The following is a 13277-nucleotide window of genomic DNA, read 5'->3' as shown; positions in this document are numbered from 1 at the left end:
ACACGTAAGCATGGTCGATTCAGTGTCACAAATATCCACAAACCTGCATAAGCGGCAACGAAAACAGTCGGCTTCGGGGTTGCCAGATAACACTGATTATTTCCGTCCATTTTTACCCACAGACCGCCTTCCTCAACGGCCCCGATTGGGCGGGAAACCGCCCTATCTGGCAAGACCGCTCAGCTTCAGGCTCTCTAATAAAACGTTTGGAGGTAGTGAGGGTTATTTCATTATTGGAGTGAGAATTTAGATGCTATGACTTGTCAAAATCTTACAAAAAATGATTGAAACCCACTTTGATAACGTTGTAATCACCGTTTGAAATCGTATGCATTCCTATGGCACACAGCTGCGATAGTCTCCACTAGGCGGGGCTACGTCTGTGGGAGGAGCCCACAGGGCGCGAAAAAGGCAAAGATGGCTGCGCCCAGTCAATCCGAAAAGCTGCCACTGGCTAGAACCGCCCATTGCCAGTCTAGGTTAATACAGGTCTGTGCTTTCGCCACACTTTGTTGATTGCGACTTCATAAAAAAACCTCCATATCGCAAAATTACGCATCGGAGAACGCCATTTCGGCGCCCCTTCTTCACAGTGCGCTCTAGGCGACCGCCTAGCCGGCCTATGCTTATAACCGGCCCTGCATGTAAGTGAAAGTGCTTGTGGAACTAGCAGCCATAAGCCTCCAGGAAGAGAGGCAAGTTGTCAATCAATCAGAAATGTAGATGTTTTAGCCGGTTTGCGTCTCTCCATGTCGCAAACTTAGGGGTGTGGTCTCCTTCCCGCCGTTTTAGAGAAGGGGTTATTATTCTAATCACGATGGTTTGCAGACGCTGGATTTATCAACAGCCGCTCGCTCTTACGATGGGATTGGAGAGGTACACATGTTTAGTAAATCTCACGTGGGCTTCATCGTATGACGAGATCTGCGCTCATTTCTGTGATGGCTTCTACGCAAGTTTGATAAATGAGGGCCAGTGTGTCTGTACTGCCCTACAATTTCAGAACGCAGTATAATTCAAAATGGCAAACTGAGAAAAAAGGCTTTAAAGTTTCCTTTCTGTCCACGCAACTGTGTTGGAGGTAAAGTGGTGATGACACTTCCATATAATACTTTTTTATGGTGAAAATTTATGCACACAAGAAAAAAGCAAAAAAAACAACATTCTCATTACTTTTTAGCTGAAAAATCATTATACTGCGTTCTGTTGTGGTATTACTGTCTACATTAAAACCACGGTGTCAATGGAGAAGTGCAGTATAATCTCCTAAACCTCCTAAAACCAAAAAGCGCAGTATAATCAGTTTTTTGCGTTTTTTCCGAAACGGGACCAAGTTGGGCCAAAAAATTTTAACACAAGAAAAAGAAGGTATTTTAAAGCCAATTTCCGGTCTAAACCCATTTTCGACCATTTTCAAGATACTGCGTTCTGATATTGTAGGGCAGTGTAGCTATCACCAGTGGCGTGCACAGTGACTCTGTGGCCGTGTCTCAAATGCTGCACTTGTGCACTTCGGGCACTCACGCTGAAAAGTTCAGTTGAGCCAGTGCACTGAAAGTGCCAGGATGATCCCCTAACAATGGCGGAAAAATGCAGTGCTTGAATGATGGACACTGCGCGCACTAAACGGCGGCCATGTTGACAATGATATGCATTCAGTTCAGTAGAAGAGTTTGGTCAACAGTCCCCTAATTCTGTAAGTAATGTTGATGGGACACCACCCTTTTCATGCCAACCAAAGTATTGCATGTGTGATTGTTGTCCTTTGGGGTGAAGGACATGGAAATACAAGCACCAAACGCTGTGCACACTGAAAAAAGCCATATGTTGTGTATGTTAAATTAATCAAAGTAGTCAGGGTCAATTTTCCCAAAAGATGAACCCTGAAGGCAAATTGTGTTAATTTTTGGTATACAACTGATTTAGGGGTATTCAAGGGTGCTGAATCCAAATCTGTTGTATACCGGGCGCAAAAATGTACGGAAATGCCTCAAACGGGCAAAATCCAATATGGCCGCCGACACCAGTTTAAAATCTCGCAATCCCTTTTCTCTTTGACTAAACAAGGTATGAATGTGAAAATAAGACTTATTTTTATGTTTTCATATATGGGGAACCCCATTCTGTCATCAGATTTAAGGTCAGATTTGAAGAAAATGCTTATATAATTGGCTGGCAGCTTTTTTAAAACAGGGAGCCTCATATTGTTAACGATTTTTAGCATTATGATCAAACTTTCAAGATCCACAGAAAATAATGTCTGATGTCTTTGTGAACACCAATACTACAAAAAACTGCACTGAACTGTCTACTTTCACCTGAAAAAAGAAGTTTGTGTCTACCTATTTCCATTCTTTAGTTACTGGCAGTACAACATGGGATGACGCCTCCAAAAAAGCACTGATTTCTGACCCAAAAATAGTACTTCCGTGTCCATATTTTTTCTTTCAGGACAAAGTGCCTTTATATAGTGTTCATGTTTGGTATTTCCATGGGTTTTGAAATATGCTAAATTCAAATCTGTCGTATACCAGGCTCAAAAAATTCCTATAATGCCTCAAAATGAAGGAATCCAATATGGCCGCCGTCACCAGAGATATACATATCTTTGATTAAAACATTATGTAGCTATATGTTTTCTTTTCATACATGGGGAAATAATGTATGTAATCAAATTTAAAATTATAATCAAAGGTAGTCAGTGTATTCAGGCAGTTCAGTGTAGTCTGAATTCATGTTTACAACCATTGTTTTTCATGCCAATTAACTGACAGGCTAATTTCTATTGAAATGTTTTGTCTATTTCAATTGCTTATGCACAATGAAACGTGTCCACCTCAGCACACCTCTTCCATTATGACAAAACTATACACAGATAAGCCTCTATGCTTGAATGTACCTTCATCTAATATGAATATCTAGTTTTGGGAAGTTATTGTCTACTGATTTTATTGCCTTGCTTAGATTGAATCCTTGAACGGTAGAAAGGTGAAAGGTGGAACAAAAGACAGGTTGATGTCATTGTGAAATATTTACTTTCTTGATAGTTAGGCTATTCCCAATCATTATCAAGCTCCTCCTCCTCAGTGATTTGGCCACTACATGTTTAGACACTAGCCTACATAACACCATGCACTACATTGTACTTTTGCTGCAGATGTAGCGAAAGCAATGGAGTTGTTTTGCAGTGATGAGTCCTAGTCATAGAGTCTTTGCTATCTACATCAGAAGCCACACAATGACATATTGTGCCCTCACATTATCAAGCCAATGTACTGAGGCAGGATCACATACTATTCCACCCTGTCCTCCTGTCAGTCACTGAAACGGGATGGATGACATTGAATGGGGCATTAGTCCCACTACTCCTGTATCTGCCATTCACAAAGCATGAAAAGACATCACAACTTGTGCTTGCCCCAAGGAGTGCCTCATCCCCCTCTGGATCTGCAAGAAGAGGCATGGAGTACATGGAGTCATTCACTTGCTGCAAATTCACGATTCAAGATTCTTTTTATTTGTCCTAAGAGAAATTTGTCTTGGGCATACATAGCTGTCGCATTTAAGCAAACAACTCCTTCAAAATCACTGGAGAGGAGGAGAGGTGATTGAGAATAAGTTAACCTAGGGCTCTGACTTCTACTCCAAAGGGCTTGGATCATAAGTGGGACAGTCAGAGCACACCCATAACCCTAGTGATGGTCAATATCACGCTGCCTTCCCCTTACTTGCACTTCACCCCTATGGTGGCCCTCACACAACTGTGCTTCTCCCATCCAGTGTGCTCCATCATCTAAGCTTCACCTATCACTTGGGTCCCTCACATATGATTACAACTCACTCATGGGTGTGCCTCCCATGGCCACAAGGCAGCCATCACACTTCAGGCACTTTGGTCACTCCATCACGTACAGCAGATAACCTCTAATCCTTCGGATTCGCCCTGATCGCAAACCACAATCACTGATTTTTCAGAGATGTGACATAGTAAAAATGTATAGTGGTGAGAAGTTAAATAAGTGAAAAAGCAGTTCTTTCAGCAACAATGGCTGCTCCAATGAGTCACTTTTCGAATCTGTGAATAGTTAAAGCGCAGCTCAGACAAATGTGACACAAAATGTGTCATAAGTGTAAAGATTTCTTTAAATAAATCCACTCTTTTGGACCTCTATGCCTATGGCGTAGCTCCAGATGGAAGTTGCTGTGGCCAGCAAATGGTGGCAGTCTGGTATACAGGTAATAATTTCTGTATCTTTGAATGCAAAGAAAACCAAAGAGATAATTGCGGCCTTCAGGAGGCACACCTACAGGAGGAACAAACTTAGCCCCTCTCTCATCCTCCTGCTGCATCAACAGAGCTAAAACATTATCTAGGACAGCCTCCAACCCGTTCCTCAGCTCCTTGCCTTGCTGTCCTCTTGGTACAGGTGTGTCAAAGCAAGGACCAAACAACGCAACAAAGGGCCATAACCACATTTCACACACACATGCACAGAATGACCATTCATTGGTATCCCTCAATCCAATGATCTCTTTCCATCCATCTGGTGTTCTGCAATAGACTAATTGATACTGCACAACATATTGAACTGAGGTTTGAAGTACCGTAATACAGAATGAACACGAGCCATGTAAAATGGTTGTGTTTGCAGAGTGGGCCACCGCTACTGTAATATCTACATTGAGCAAGACAATCGATGCAATAACTTTTGGATACCAATGAGTATGACATGAGTACCAATACATGAGTATGTCCTCTGTGTATATATTCACACGCACACACGCACACGCACACACACACACACACACACACACACACGCACACGCACACACACACACACACACACACACACACACCCTATGCACTCCCTGCTCTGTTCATGTTTTTTTGGGCACTATTAATTGTATATTCTGCTCACCTAAACTGTTTTGTGAATTTAATGTGTGCTCTGAAGTGTGTTGCTTTCAATCTCAGTGAACATGTGCATAGTGACAAACACCATTCTATTCTATTCTATTTTATTCCAATCTATTCTATTCTATTCTACACATCAGCTCGCCACTCAATCCTCCTTTATTCATAGATTGAATGAGCACATCAATAAAATTGGCAAACGGTGATTTCCATTGTAAAGTTGTATAAAAACAATTATTTAGGCAGACTCGTGTGTGCACTTACTTTTATGGTTGAAAAGATGGGAGCATGGGAGATGGTTTGAGATGGAAACATTTCATCATGGTATAATGCCTCAATTATTTAATTGAAATCTGCCTGAGTGTATATTAAAGCGCCTGTATACGTACGTATGTGTACATTGTTGTTCCAATAAGAATGTCTTCTCTGCCACACTTGTGTGTGTATGTACTCTCTCAATGTGTGGTCCGTCCGAACATTGCCATGTTATGCTTGATTGTTATTTACATTGAGAGTGGCGACAGGGTGGGGATGAGGGAGTGAATGTAGTGTATGTGAGTAGTAAGTGTTGTCTTTTCAGTGACAGAGTTCGTATTGTAATGGGCTCTACCGGGGGCCTATTCGAAAACATGGTATGTTATATAAGACCAATACATTTAATTAATGCCGAATTAAATTGAAATAGGGGAAATATTCCAATATAAACGATCAATTTATTAACAGTCTTAAACATGTACAGAATGCAGGTCTAAATCATGTCTTTTCATCGAAATCTTAAACCCGAGCACAGCAATGAATTCCCCATGTATGAAAACCTATAGCTGGCATAATATATTTAAGAGTTGACCTTGTTTAATCAAAGACATGTACTGTATATCTCTGGTGACGGCGGTCATATTGGATTCCTTCATTTTGAGGTACTATGGGATTTCTTGAGCCTGGTATACAGCAGATTTGAGTTAAGCATCTTTCAAAACCCATGGAAATGCTGTAAACCAAACATGAACACTAAAAAGACACTTTATCCTGGAAGCAAAAATATGGACACAGAGAAGTGTAACATTTTTGGGTCAAAAAACAGTGCTTTTTTGGTGGTGTCATCCCATGTTCTACTGCCAATAACTAAAGAATGGAAATAGGTAGACACAAACTTCTTTTTTCAGGTGAAAGTAGACAGTTCAGTGCAGTGTTGGTAGTATTGGTGTTCACAAAGACATCAGATATTATTTTCTGTGGATCTTGAAAGTTTGATCATAATGCTAAAAATCGTTGACAGTATGAGGCTCCCTGTTTTAAAAAAGCTGCCAGCCAATTATATAAGCATTTTCTTCAAATCTGACCTTAAATCTGATGACAGAATGGGGTTCCCCATATATGAAAACATAAAAATAAGTCTTATTTTCACATTCATACCTTGTTTAGTCAAAGAGAAAAGGGATTGCGAGATTTTAACCTGGTGTCGGCGGCCATATTGGATTTTGCCCGTTTGAGGCATTTCCGTACATTTTTGCGCCCGGTATACAACAGATTTGGATTCAGCACCCTTGAATACCCCTAAATCAGTTGTATACCAAAAATTAACATGATTTGCCTTCAGGACCTTAAATAAGCACATTTTCAGAAATTCTGCCTAGACTAGAGGGAAACATGTCACTTCTACCATGAATAATTATGTTTTGTTATTGGGCATAATTAAGTTATGTAACTTTAGCATGATGCCCAACCAACGACTTCCCAAATCCAGTAATGTTGTCACAACCTAATTCCTTTGGATAAGATGACCAATGGCTTTTACAACGCCAGAACAGATGGTGGCAGTAGTGTGCGGATTGTGTGTGGCAGCCGGAAACAATGAGCTTGCCGAGTTCTTTGACTGAATACATATCCGCGGACACTCTGAAGGCGGGTAAGTCAAAAAAGTAAACCACTGTAGGGCTGTTTGCATTTATCATGACTTTCCTAGAATCACATTTATATCACCCGTTTCGTTAGTTTTGGCATCAAGGCATACGTTTTATGAGCAAGAGAGTAAGCTTAGCTGGCTAATTCTCACCAATTCAAACTGGTTAGCGGCTAAGTATCGATATAGTCTCCTTGTTTTAACTATTGTTGGGAGTTTGGAAGCTGTCACCCATGTTGTACTGTATGCATGTTTGCATGTGTGACATTATTTTCGGTTACTTTGCGAGTTATAGCGAAAGAAACTACCTGGCAGCCCATAACGGGCAGCTAGCTAATTTATGCTAGGTGACAACAGCTGGTTCATTAACGTTGTATTAGTTCTATGCATTGACGTTGCGAGACCCGTGTGCGTCTGATTTCAAATGTATCCAGGACAGTCGTAGATACCATCAGTAGCTCTACACACATCAATGACACAGGGGAAGTAAAGTTACCGCTGATTTTTGGTATTGCTCCGTCTGACTGTGTGTGTACGGCCACAGTAAATGTTGATTAGCCGGTGGAACTTTTCGGTTTGAAAAAAGACAGAAGGGGCCGTGTGTGCTTGTGTATGGGTGCGCGTTTGAATGGGTGCGTCGTGTGTAGAACTAGATGCTGCAGTTTGCAGCTGGTTTGATTCATGTCGTGGGTCACTTACCAATGTATGTAGGCCTATTTGGCTATGACCTTTGAAATAGTTGAAAGTAAATCCCAGTAGTATCTAGTGAAACACACATGCAAACGCCCTTCTGTCCCTCATTCCCTCAAACTCGATCTTCTACATTTGTTGTGTAAAAAGGACATAGCAAGTTTTTTGTATCAATGATCACTTTAGGATATTCCAGTGCATTTACATTCAATATATACTGTACCTTGAGTGAGGTAGAAATGCATATTGTTGCAAATATAAATACTGTTAATTTGTTATTTTTTTGTAATTAATCATTTACTGAATTTCTTTGTAGAATATGTTACTATTATTTGGGTTTTTGTTCTCTGCATAACTGTCTCTTTCACCTATATTAATTCCTCAGCATTCAAGATGTTTGTAGGGTCCTCACCTCAGCTACCTCTCACAAGGTGCCCCTGAAAAAGGTGATGAAAGTTCTTGTGTAGTATCTAATCTATGACTATTAGCTCGTGTGTGTGTGTGTGTGTGTGTGTGTGTGTGTGTGTGTGTGTGTGTGTGTGTGTGTGTGTGTGTGTGTGTGTGTGTGTGTGTGTGTGTGTGTGTAAAATCTGTTGTAATTATTTTACATTTTTCTCTGCATAGCTGTCTCCTTCGCCTATATTAGTTTATCTGTCTTTCTGGTCACAACAGAAATTCAAGACGTTTGGGTCCTCAGCTCAACTGACCAAGACCTTTGCTCATTGAAGGCATGAAGTAATTTGTGATGCCCCCACGATTGCAGTTTTTAAACGCAGATGGCTTGCTCTTTTTAACATGTGCGAGGTAAGTTAATTGTTGATTTTTTTTTGTTTGTTTATTTCCTCATTTTAGTAAGACCATCAGGCCTTTTTGTAACCTTTGTCACAAGTCTTAAGTTACAAGTATTTTGTAGGTATGTGTTTTGTGCCCTGTTTCAAGTTAAGTGCCAAGTTCAAGAGGATCATGACAGTTGGTTTGCTGTTGAATTTCTTCTCAGAGCTGGATGGTCTTTCAACAACACTGCTCCGGGTCTTCAGCAAGAAAGGTGCTTCTCATGCAAGGAAGATACAGAGGATCCTGGTGCCCATGACTCAGGTAAAACATGCACACTGCCATGCATCACAGTAATGCTAAAATTTCAAGATCTAATGTAATGGGGAGAAGTAGGGTGTCTTGGATCATATTGCATTTCTCCCACTAATTTCAATCCTTCAGCCAGTTTTGAACTCATTGTCTTCACCTCAGTTCTAACTACAGCTGGCTTTACACACAGCAGTCCTGGGCAATGATATAACAGTCTTTTGCAGGTCAGTTGATGTGGTTGCTGCTCTGTTTTATTATTATTTTATTTTTTTATTTGATTCTCATGTCTGTCTGGCTTGCGATTCCCATGAAATGATCAGGGGAATTAAAGGTACACTGTGTACGAGTTTTAGTTGTTTATTTCCAGAATTCATGCTACCCATTCACTGATGTTACCTTTTTCATGAATACTTACCACCACCATCAAATTTTAAGTATTCATTATGACGGAAAAATTGCTATTTTCATGCATGAAAAGGGGGATCTTCTCCATGGTCCGCCATTTTGAATTTCCAGAAATAGTCATTTTTAGCTGCAGAAATGACTGTATTTGGGCCATACTAGAAAATATTAGTTTATTACTTGGTAAGCTTTCATGAAAAGGTCAAATTTGGCAATAGGCAGCCCAGTTTCAATTAGCAGCGTAGTTGCAGTACCTTTTTTCACAATTTCCTGCACAGTGTACCTTTTTAAGGTCAGACGTCACATTTTGGCATCACTTCAGTACGTTTGGAACCAGGGCTGAGTGCTGAAATGGTACCGAGTACTTGGGGCTAATGGAAAAGTGTCAGAGCTGCACCATGCCATATCAAACAGTGACGTATTGTACCACTTCACTGCCAGTACCAACGATACACTACGCTACTAGATAAATGAGATGTGTCCTTTATTTAATGTGGTTGTACCTGTACTGCGTTTATTCTTCCTGTTGGTTAAAATGTTTTTCCTGCATGTTTGTTTCCTGGCATACATTGACCGGCCCTCATACGCAGACTGACAACATTGATGTGAAGAGGGAGTGCATGCTGAGGAGCTGACGGTCTACCTGAATGAAGAGCCAGACAAAGTGGTATGTTGCAACTCGGCAGCTAGATCTGTCTTTTTCGTTATTAGGGAGATCGCACACATCAGTGGCCTGCGAGGCTCATTTTGTTGGGCTCTGGTGGGCTCCTCCTGTGCTACCTGACATGTCTCCTGGCATATCATCCACGTTCTGGACACTGCTGGAGGACACACCAAACCTTCTTGCATTGATGTGCCATCTTGGCCTCAGTTATGTGTTCTTTGCAAACACGAATCTGCCCAATTCCAGCTTTGCTAAAGCACCCTCACATCATCACAAACCCTTTGCCAAATTTCACGTTCAATCCAACACCAGTCATCTCTGATTTGTAGATCTCTGCAGGTCTCTATCTACCCATGAGGGTGTTGCACTTGCTGTGGCACATTGCGAAGGCCGCATTACTGAAGCAGCAGCTGCAGAAGTTATCTTAGAAGAAAACTTAAACTCAATATAGATTTTAGTTCTGGAATACGATCGTGCTGTAGGGTAATAGTTTTCTCATAGTTTCACCTTAGACAACTCCCCCTCAGGAGACCAAACTTTGAGCAGACTCTTTTGCATTGGATGGGTGGGGTTTGACATATCTTTCTCTCTCATGCAATTTTTGGTTGACAATGTGCCTAAAAGGGCCAATATGTTCAAAATACTAATAATTGTGCTGGTGGGGCAGCCGTGGCCTAGTGGTTAGAGAGTTGGTTTTTCAATCTATTGGTTGCAGGTTTGAATCTCCCCTGACCTGTCACTACATCTCCATCCATGGCTAAAGTGCCTAAGGCAAGGCACCTAACCCCACATTGCGCCAGGGCCTGTAACCAATACCCTGAAAAGTAATAAATGTAAGTCGCTTTGAATACATGAAAGCGTCAGCTAAGTGTAATATAATGTATTGTAACAATTTTGCACACTGTATACTTAACTGTATGTGTAAAGTTTCTCACCAACACTCGTGAAAAGATCATGACCCTGTTTCTCAAAAGCACCGTTGTTAGTTAGCGACTTGGTATTTTGCCAATGGGAAATTGCATGCAAGCAAAGTTTTTACTGTAGTTACCAATGATGCTGTTGAGAAACATACTCCAGAATGGGGTCATAGCCACACCAAAAACGAAGAGAGGTAATTGAACATCAGTTTGATCTCACATTCAATTGCCTAAACAGGCAGTGTGAGGGCACACAAGTCAACATCCTCCTCATACCTTTCATAAACTATACTAAATATACTACTATACTACATTTCCCATCTCTGGGTGTGTTAGGGTGGACAGAAATGCCCCAAACTTGCGCCCACAAATACCGCTTACGGCTTCAATCATGGGTTTTGTTTACTGTTTTCCAGGATGTTGATCTGGACGGTCCAGCTGAAACGTATTGTCTTCGTGTGCGTGTGATCGGCAGAGAGTCCTCAACGACATTGGTAACGTACCTGTGGCCATTGCAGTGTTTGTTTTGGTTTATGCTCTTAATCTCTGTTACCTTCCAGAATGGAAGTACACTTTCAAATTTCTGTTTCATTCTAACCGTCTGTTTCATCAGTTTTTGCACTGCTTTTAAATGTACACTGTGTAAGATTCTTAGTTGTTTATTTCCAGAATTCATGCTACCCATTCACTAATGTTACCTTTTTCATGAATACTTAGCACCACCATTAGGGTGCATCAGTTGCCCCCTATGAAAAGATATGGCCTTGGCCCTATAGTAAAAATGTTCTACACCCAGTAAAAACACTGTGTAAAATATTTTGAAATTTGGATGAAGTCTACCGGGGCCACCAGCCCCATGAAAATAGAAAATAATGGTGATAGTCAAAATCTTGAATAGAAACAGGGCTGGACTGGCCATCTGGCATGGCGGGCATTTCCCGGTGAGCCCCGCACCCTCGTGGGCCCCCATTGTTTTATTTTTTACATTACTGAAAATAGGGGCCCATGAGGGTGCGGGGCCCACCGGTGAGTCAGTTCTCCGGCACTAATAATAATGAGGGGGCCCCCTTAAATCCAAAAGTGCCCGGGCCCTATTTATCGCCCAGACCAGCCCTGAATAGAAATGGACATTTTGCTGCATAAAGCTACCCAATAAAAACATATTGCCTCAGCTGTGTGATAAAAAAAAATCTATGCACAGTAAAATCACTCTGTGGAAAATGTGTTGAAATTTAGATTAATTCTACTGGGTCCACCAGGCCCATGAAAATACAAAACAATGGTGATAGTGATGGGCAACCTGGATTCCAAAGTCCAGTGCCACATATTCCAAATATAGCCAATATACCGTAATGAACCAGCTGACCCACTGCCAGTATCAAGCAAGAGATTGCGAAGTTGTATGACTTTTGTGTGCTTCACCTGTGGGCCTAGGATTGTACAGGTAGCTGTTAATACCTGGTGGAACATCTGTACTAAAGCTGTGAATGCTCCTTGGAATGACTTATGTTTTTTCAAGAAATCCCTGCAGTAGTTCAATAGAGTACATACAATACAACTGTATGTGATGTTGGAAAGAGTGACTTCCCAAAACCTGTACTTAAGTGGGCAGTCATGGGTGAGCGGTTAGGGCGTCAGACTTGCATCCCAGAGGTTGCTGGTTCGACTCCCGACCCGCCAGGTCGGTTCGACTCCCGACCCGCCAGGTTGGTGGGGGGAGTAATCCTCCATGACTGAGGTACCCTGAGCATGGTACCGTCCCACCGCACTGCTCCCCATGGGGCGCCACTGAGGGCTGCCCCCTTGCACGGGTGAGGCATAAATGCAATTTTGTTGTGTGCAGTGTGCAGTGTTCACTTGTGTGCTGTGGAGTAATGGCACTCTTCAATACAGTTGTATTGACTGCCTTGTAGCCTAGGCATTCCAAGGAACATTCACAGCTTTAGTACAGATGTTCCTCCATGAATCGTAGGCCCACAGGTGAAACGCGTAAGGGTTAACGTTCGGCGAGAAGGTCGCTACCGTGGAATAGCAGCACGACAGAGAGAATCTTTAGACCCCGACGCGGAGCGGATTCCACAAAGCGACCGACTCGCCGAAAGTTAACCCGCTTATTATATGGATATACTTAAATGATTCACACATGGCGGGGACATTTCTTTAGGCCTATTTAATGTTAAGTCTATTATAGTTTTTAATGTTAAAAGATTGTTGCTGCGCAAAACAAAACAGTGCCGTTGTGGAACACCGCTAGGCAACAGCTAGGTAGCCAGGACAACAGGTGTTGTCTATCACAGCAGCTGATTAGAGTCTTGTTGAAAAGTCGCTTTAGCAGTGAAAAGTCTTGTTGCCATTGACAGCGGTCTGTTATAGACCAACCCGTCCGTTATCGAAAAATAACAGACGTGCGAACGTTGGGGAGCCCCGTTGAAATGAATGGAGCATTCGACCGATGACGTCACACCATATAATAAACAAATATAACAGTCATGCAGCTTTGCAATATCTTGCTTGATACTAGCACTAGTAGATACTAGTGGTCCAAGGCAGCAAGGAATTGATATTGTGTTGCAAAAGAGCAAATTTGCCTAAATATAGCAGTTTGACCATCAGTCTGTCCTGAGACTGAAGTCTGTGTAAGTGGATCGACTGAATACACAACCTGCTTAGATATTCCTTCTGTTTGTGCTCCCAATACAGGTGATT

General features: G+C 41.8%; 1 long non-coding RNA gene across 4 annotated transcripts; it reads left to right on the top strand.

The window, feature by feature from the left end:
* The first annotated feature begins 6728 nt into the window (after window positions 1-6728).
* On the top strand, window positions 6729-11341 carry LOC134444703 (uncharacterized). 4 transcript variants are annotated; one of them, XR_010034071.1, is made up of 6 exons: window positions 6729-6821; window positions 7891-7951; window positions 8178-8309; window positions 8503-8812; window positions 9581-9657; window positions 10988-11341. It is a non-coding gene; the product is annotated as an uncharacterized LOC134444703 (long non-coding RNA). The 4 variants fall into 4 exon arrangements; XR_010034073.1 differs by lacking the exon at window positions 6729-6821 and having other exon boundaries at window positions 7437-7951; window positions 8503-8600; window positions 8751-8812; XR_010034072.1 differs by lacking the exon at window positions 6729-6821 and having other exon boundaries at window positions 7437-7951; window positions 8503-8600.
* The last annotated feature ends 1936 nt before the right edge of the window (window positions 11342-13277 follow it).

This window comes from Engraulis encrasicolus, unplaced genomic scaffold (genome assembly GCF_034702125.1).
Source record: "Engraulis encrasicolus isolate BLACKSEA-1 unplaced genomic scaffold, IST_EnEncr_1.0 scaffold_67_np1212, whole genome shotgun sequence".
Classification (NCBI taxonomy): Eukaryota; Metazoa; Chordata; class Actinopteri; order Clupeiformes; family Engraulidae; genus Engraulis; species Engraulis encrasicolus.
The sequence above is the reverse complement of the archived record's forward strand: the minus strand, read 5'-3'. Positions and strand labels throughout refer to the sequence as shown.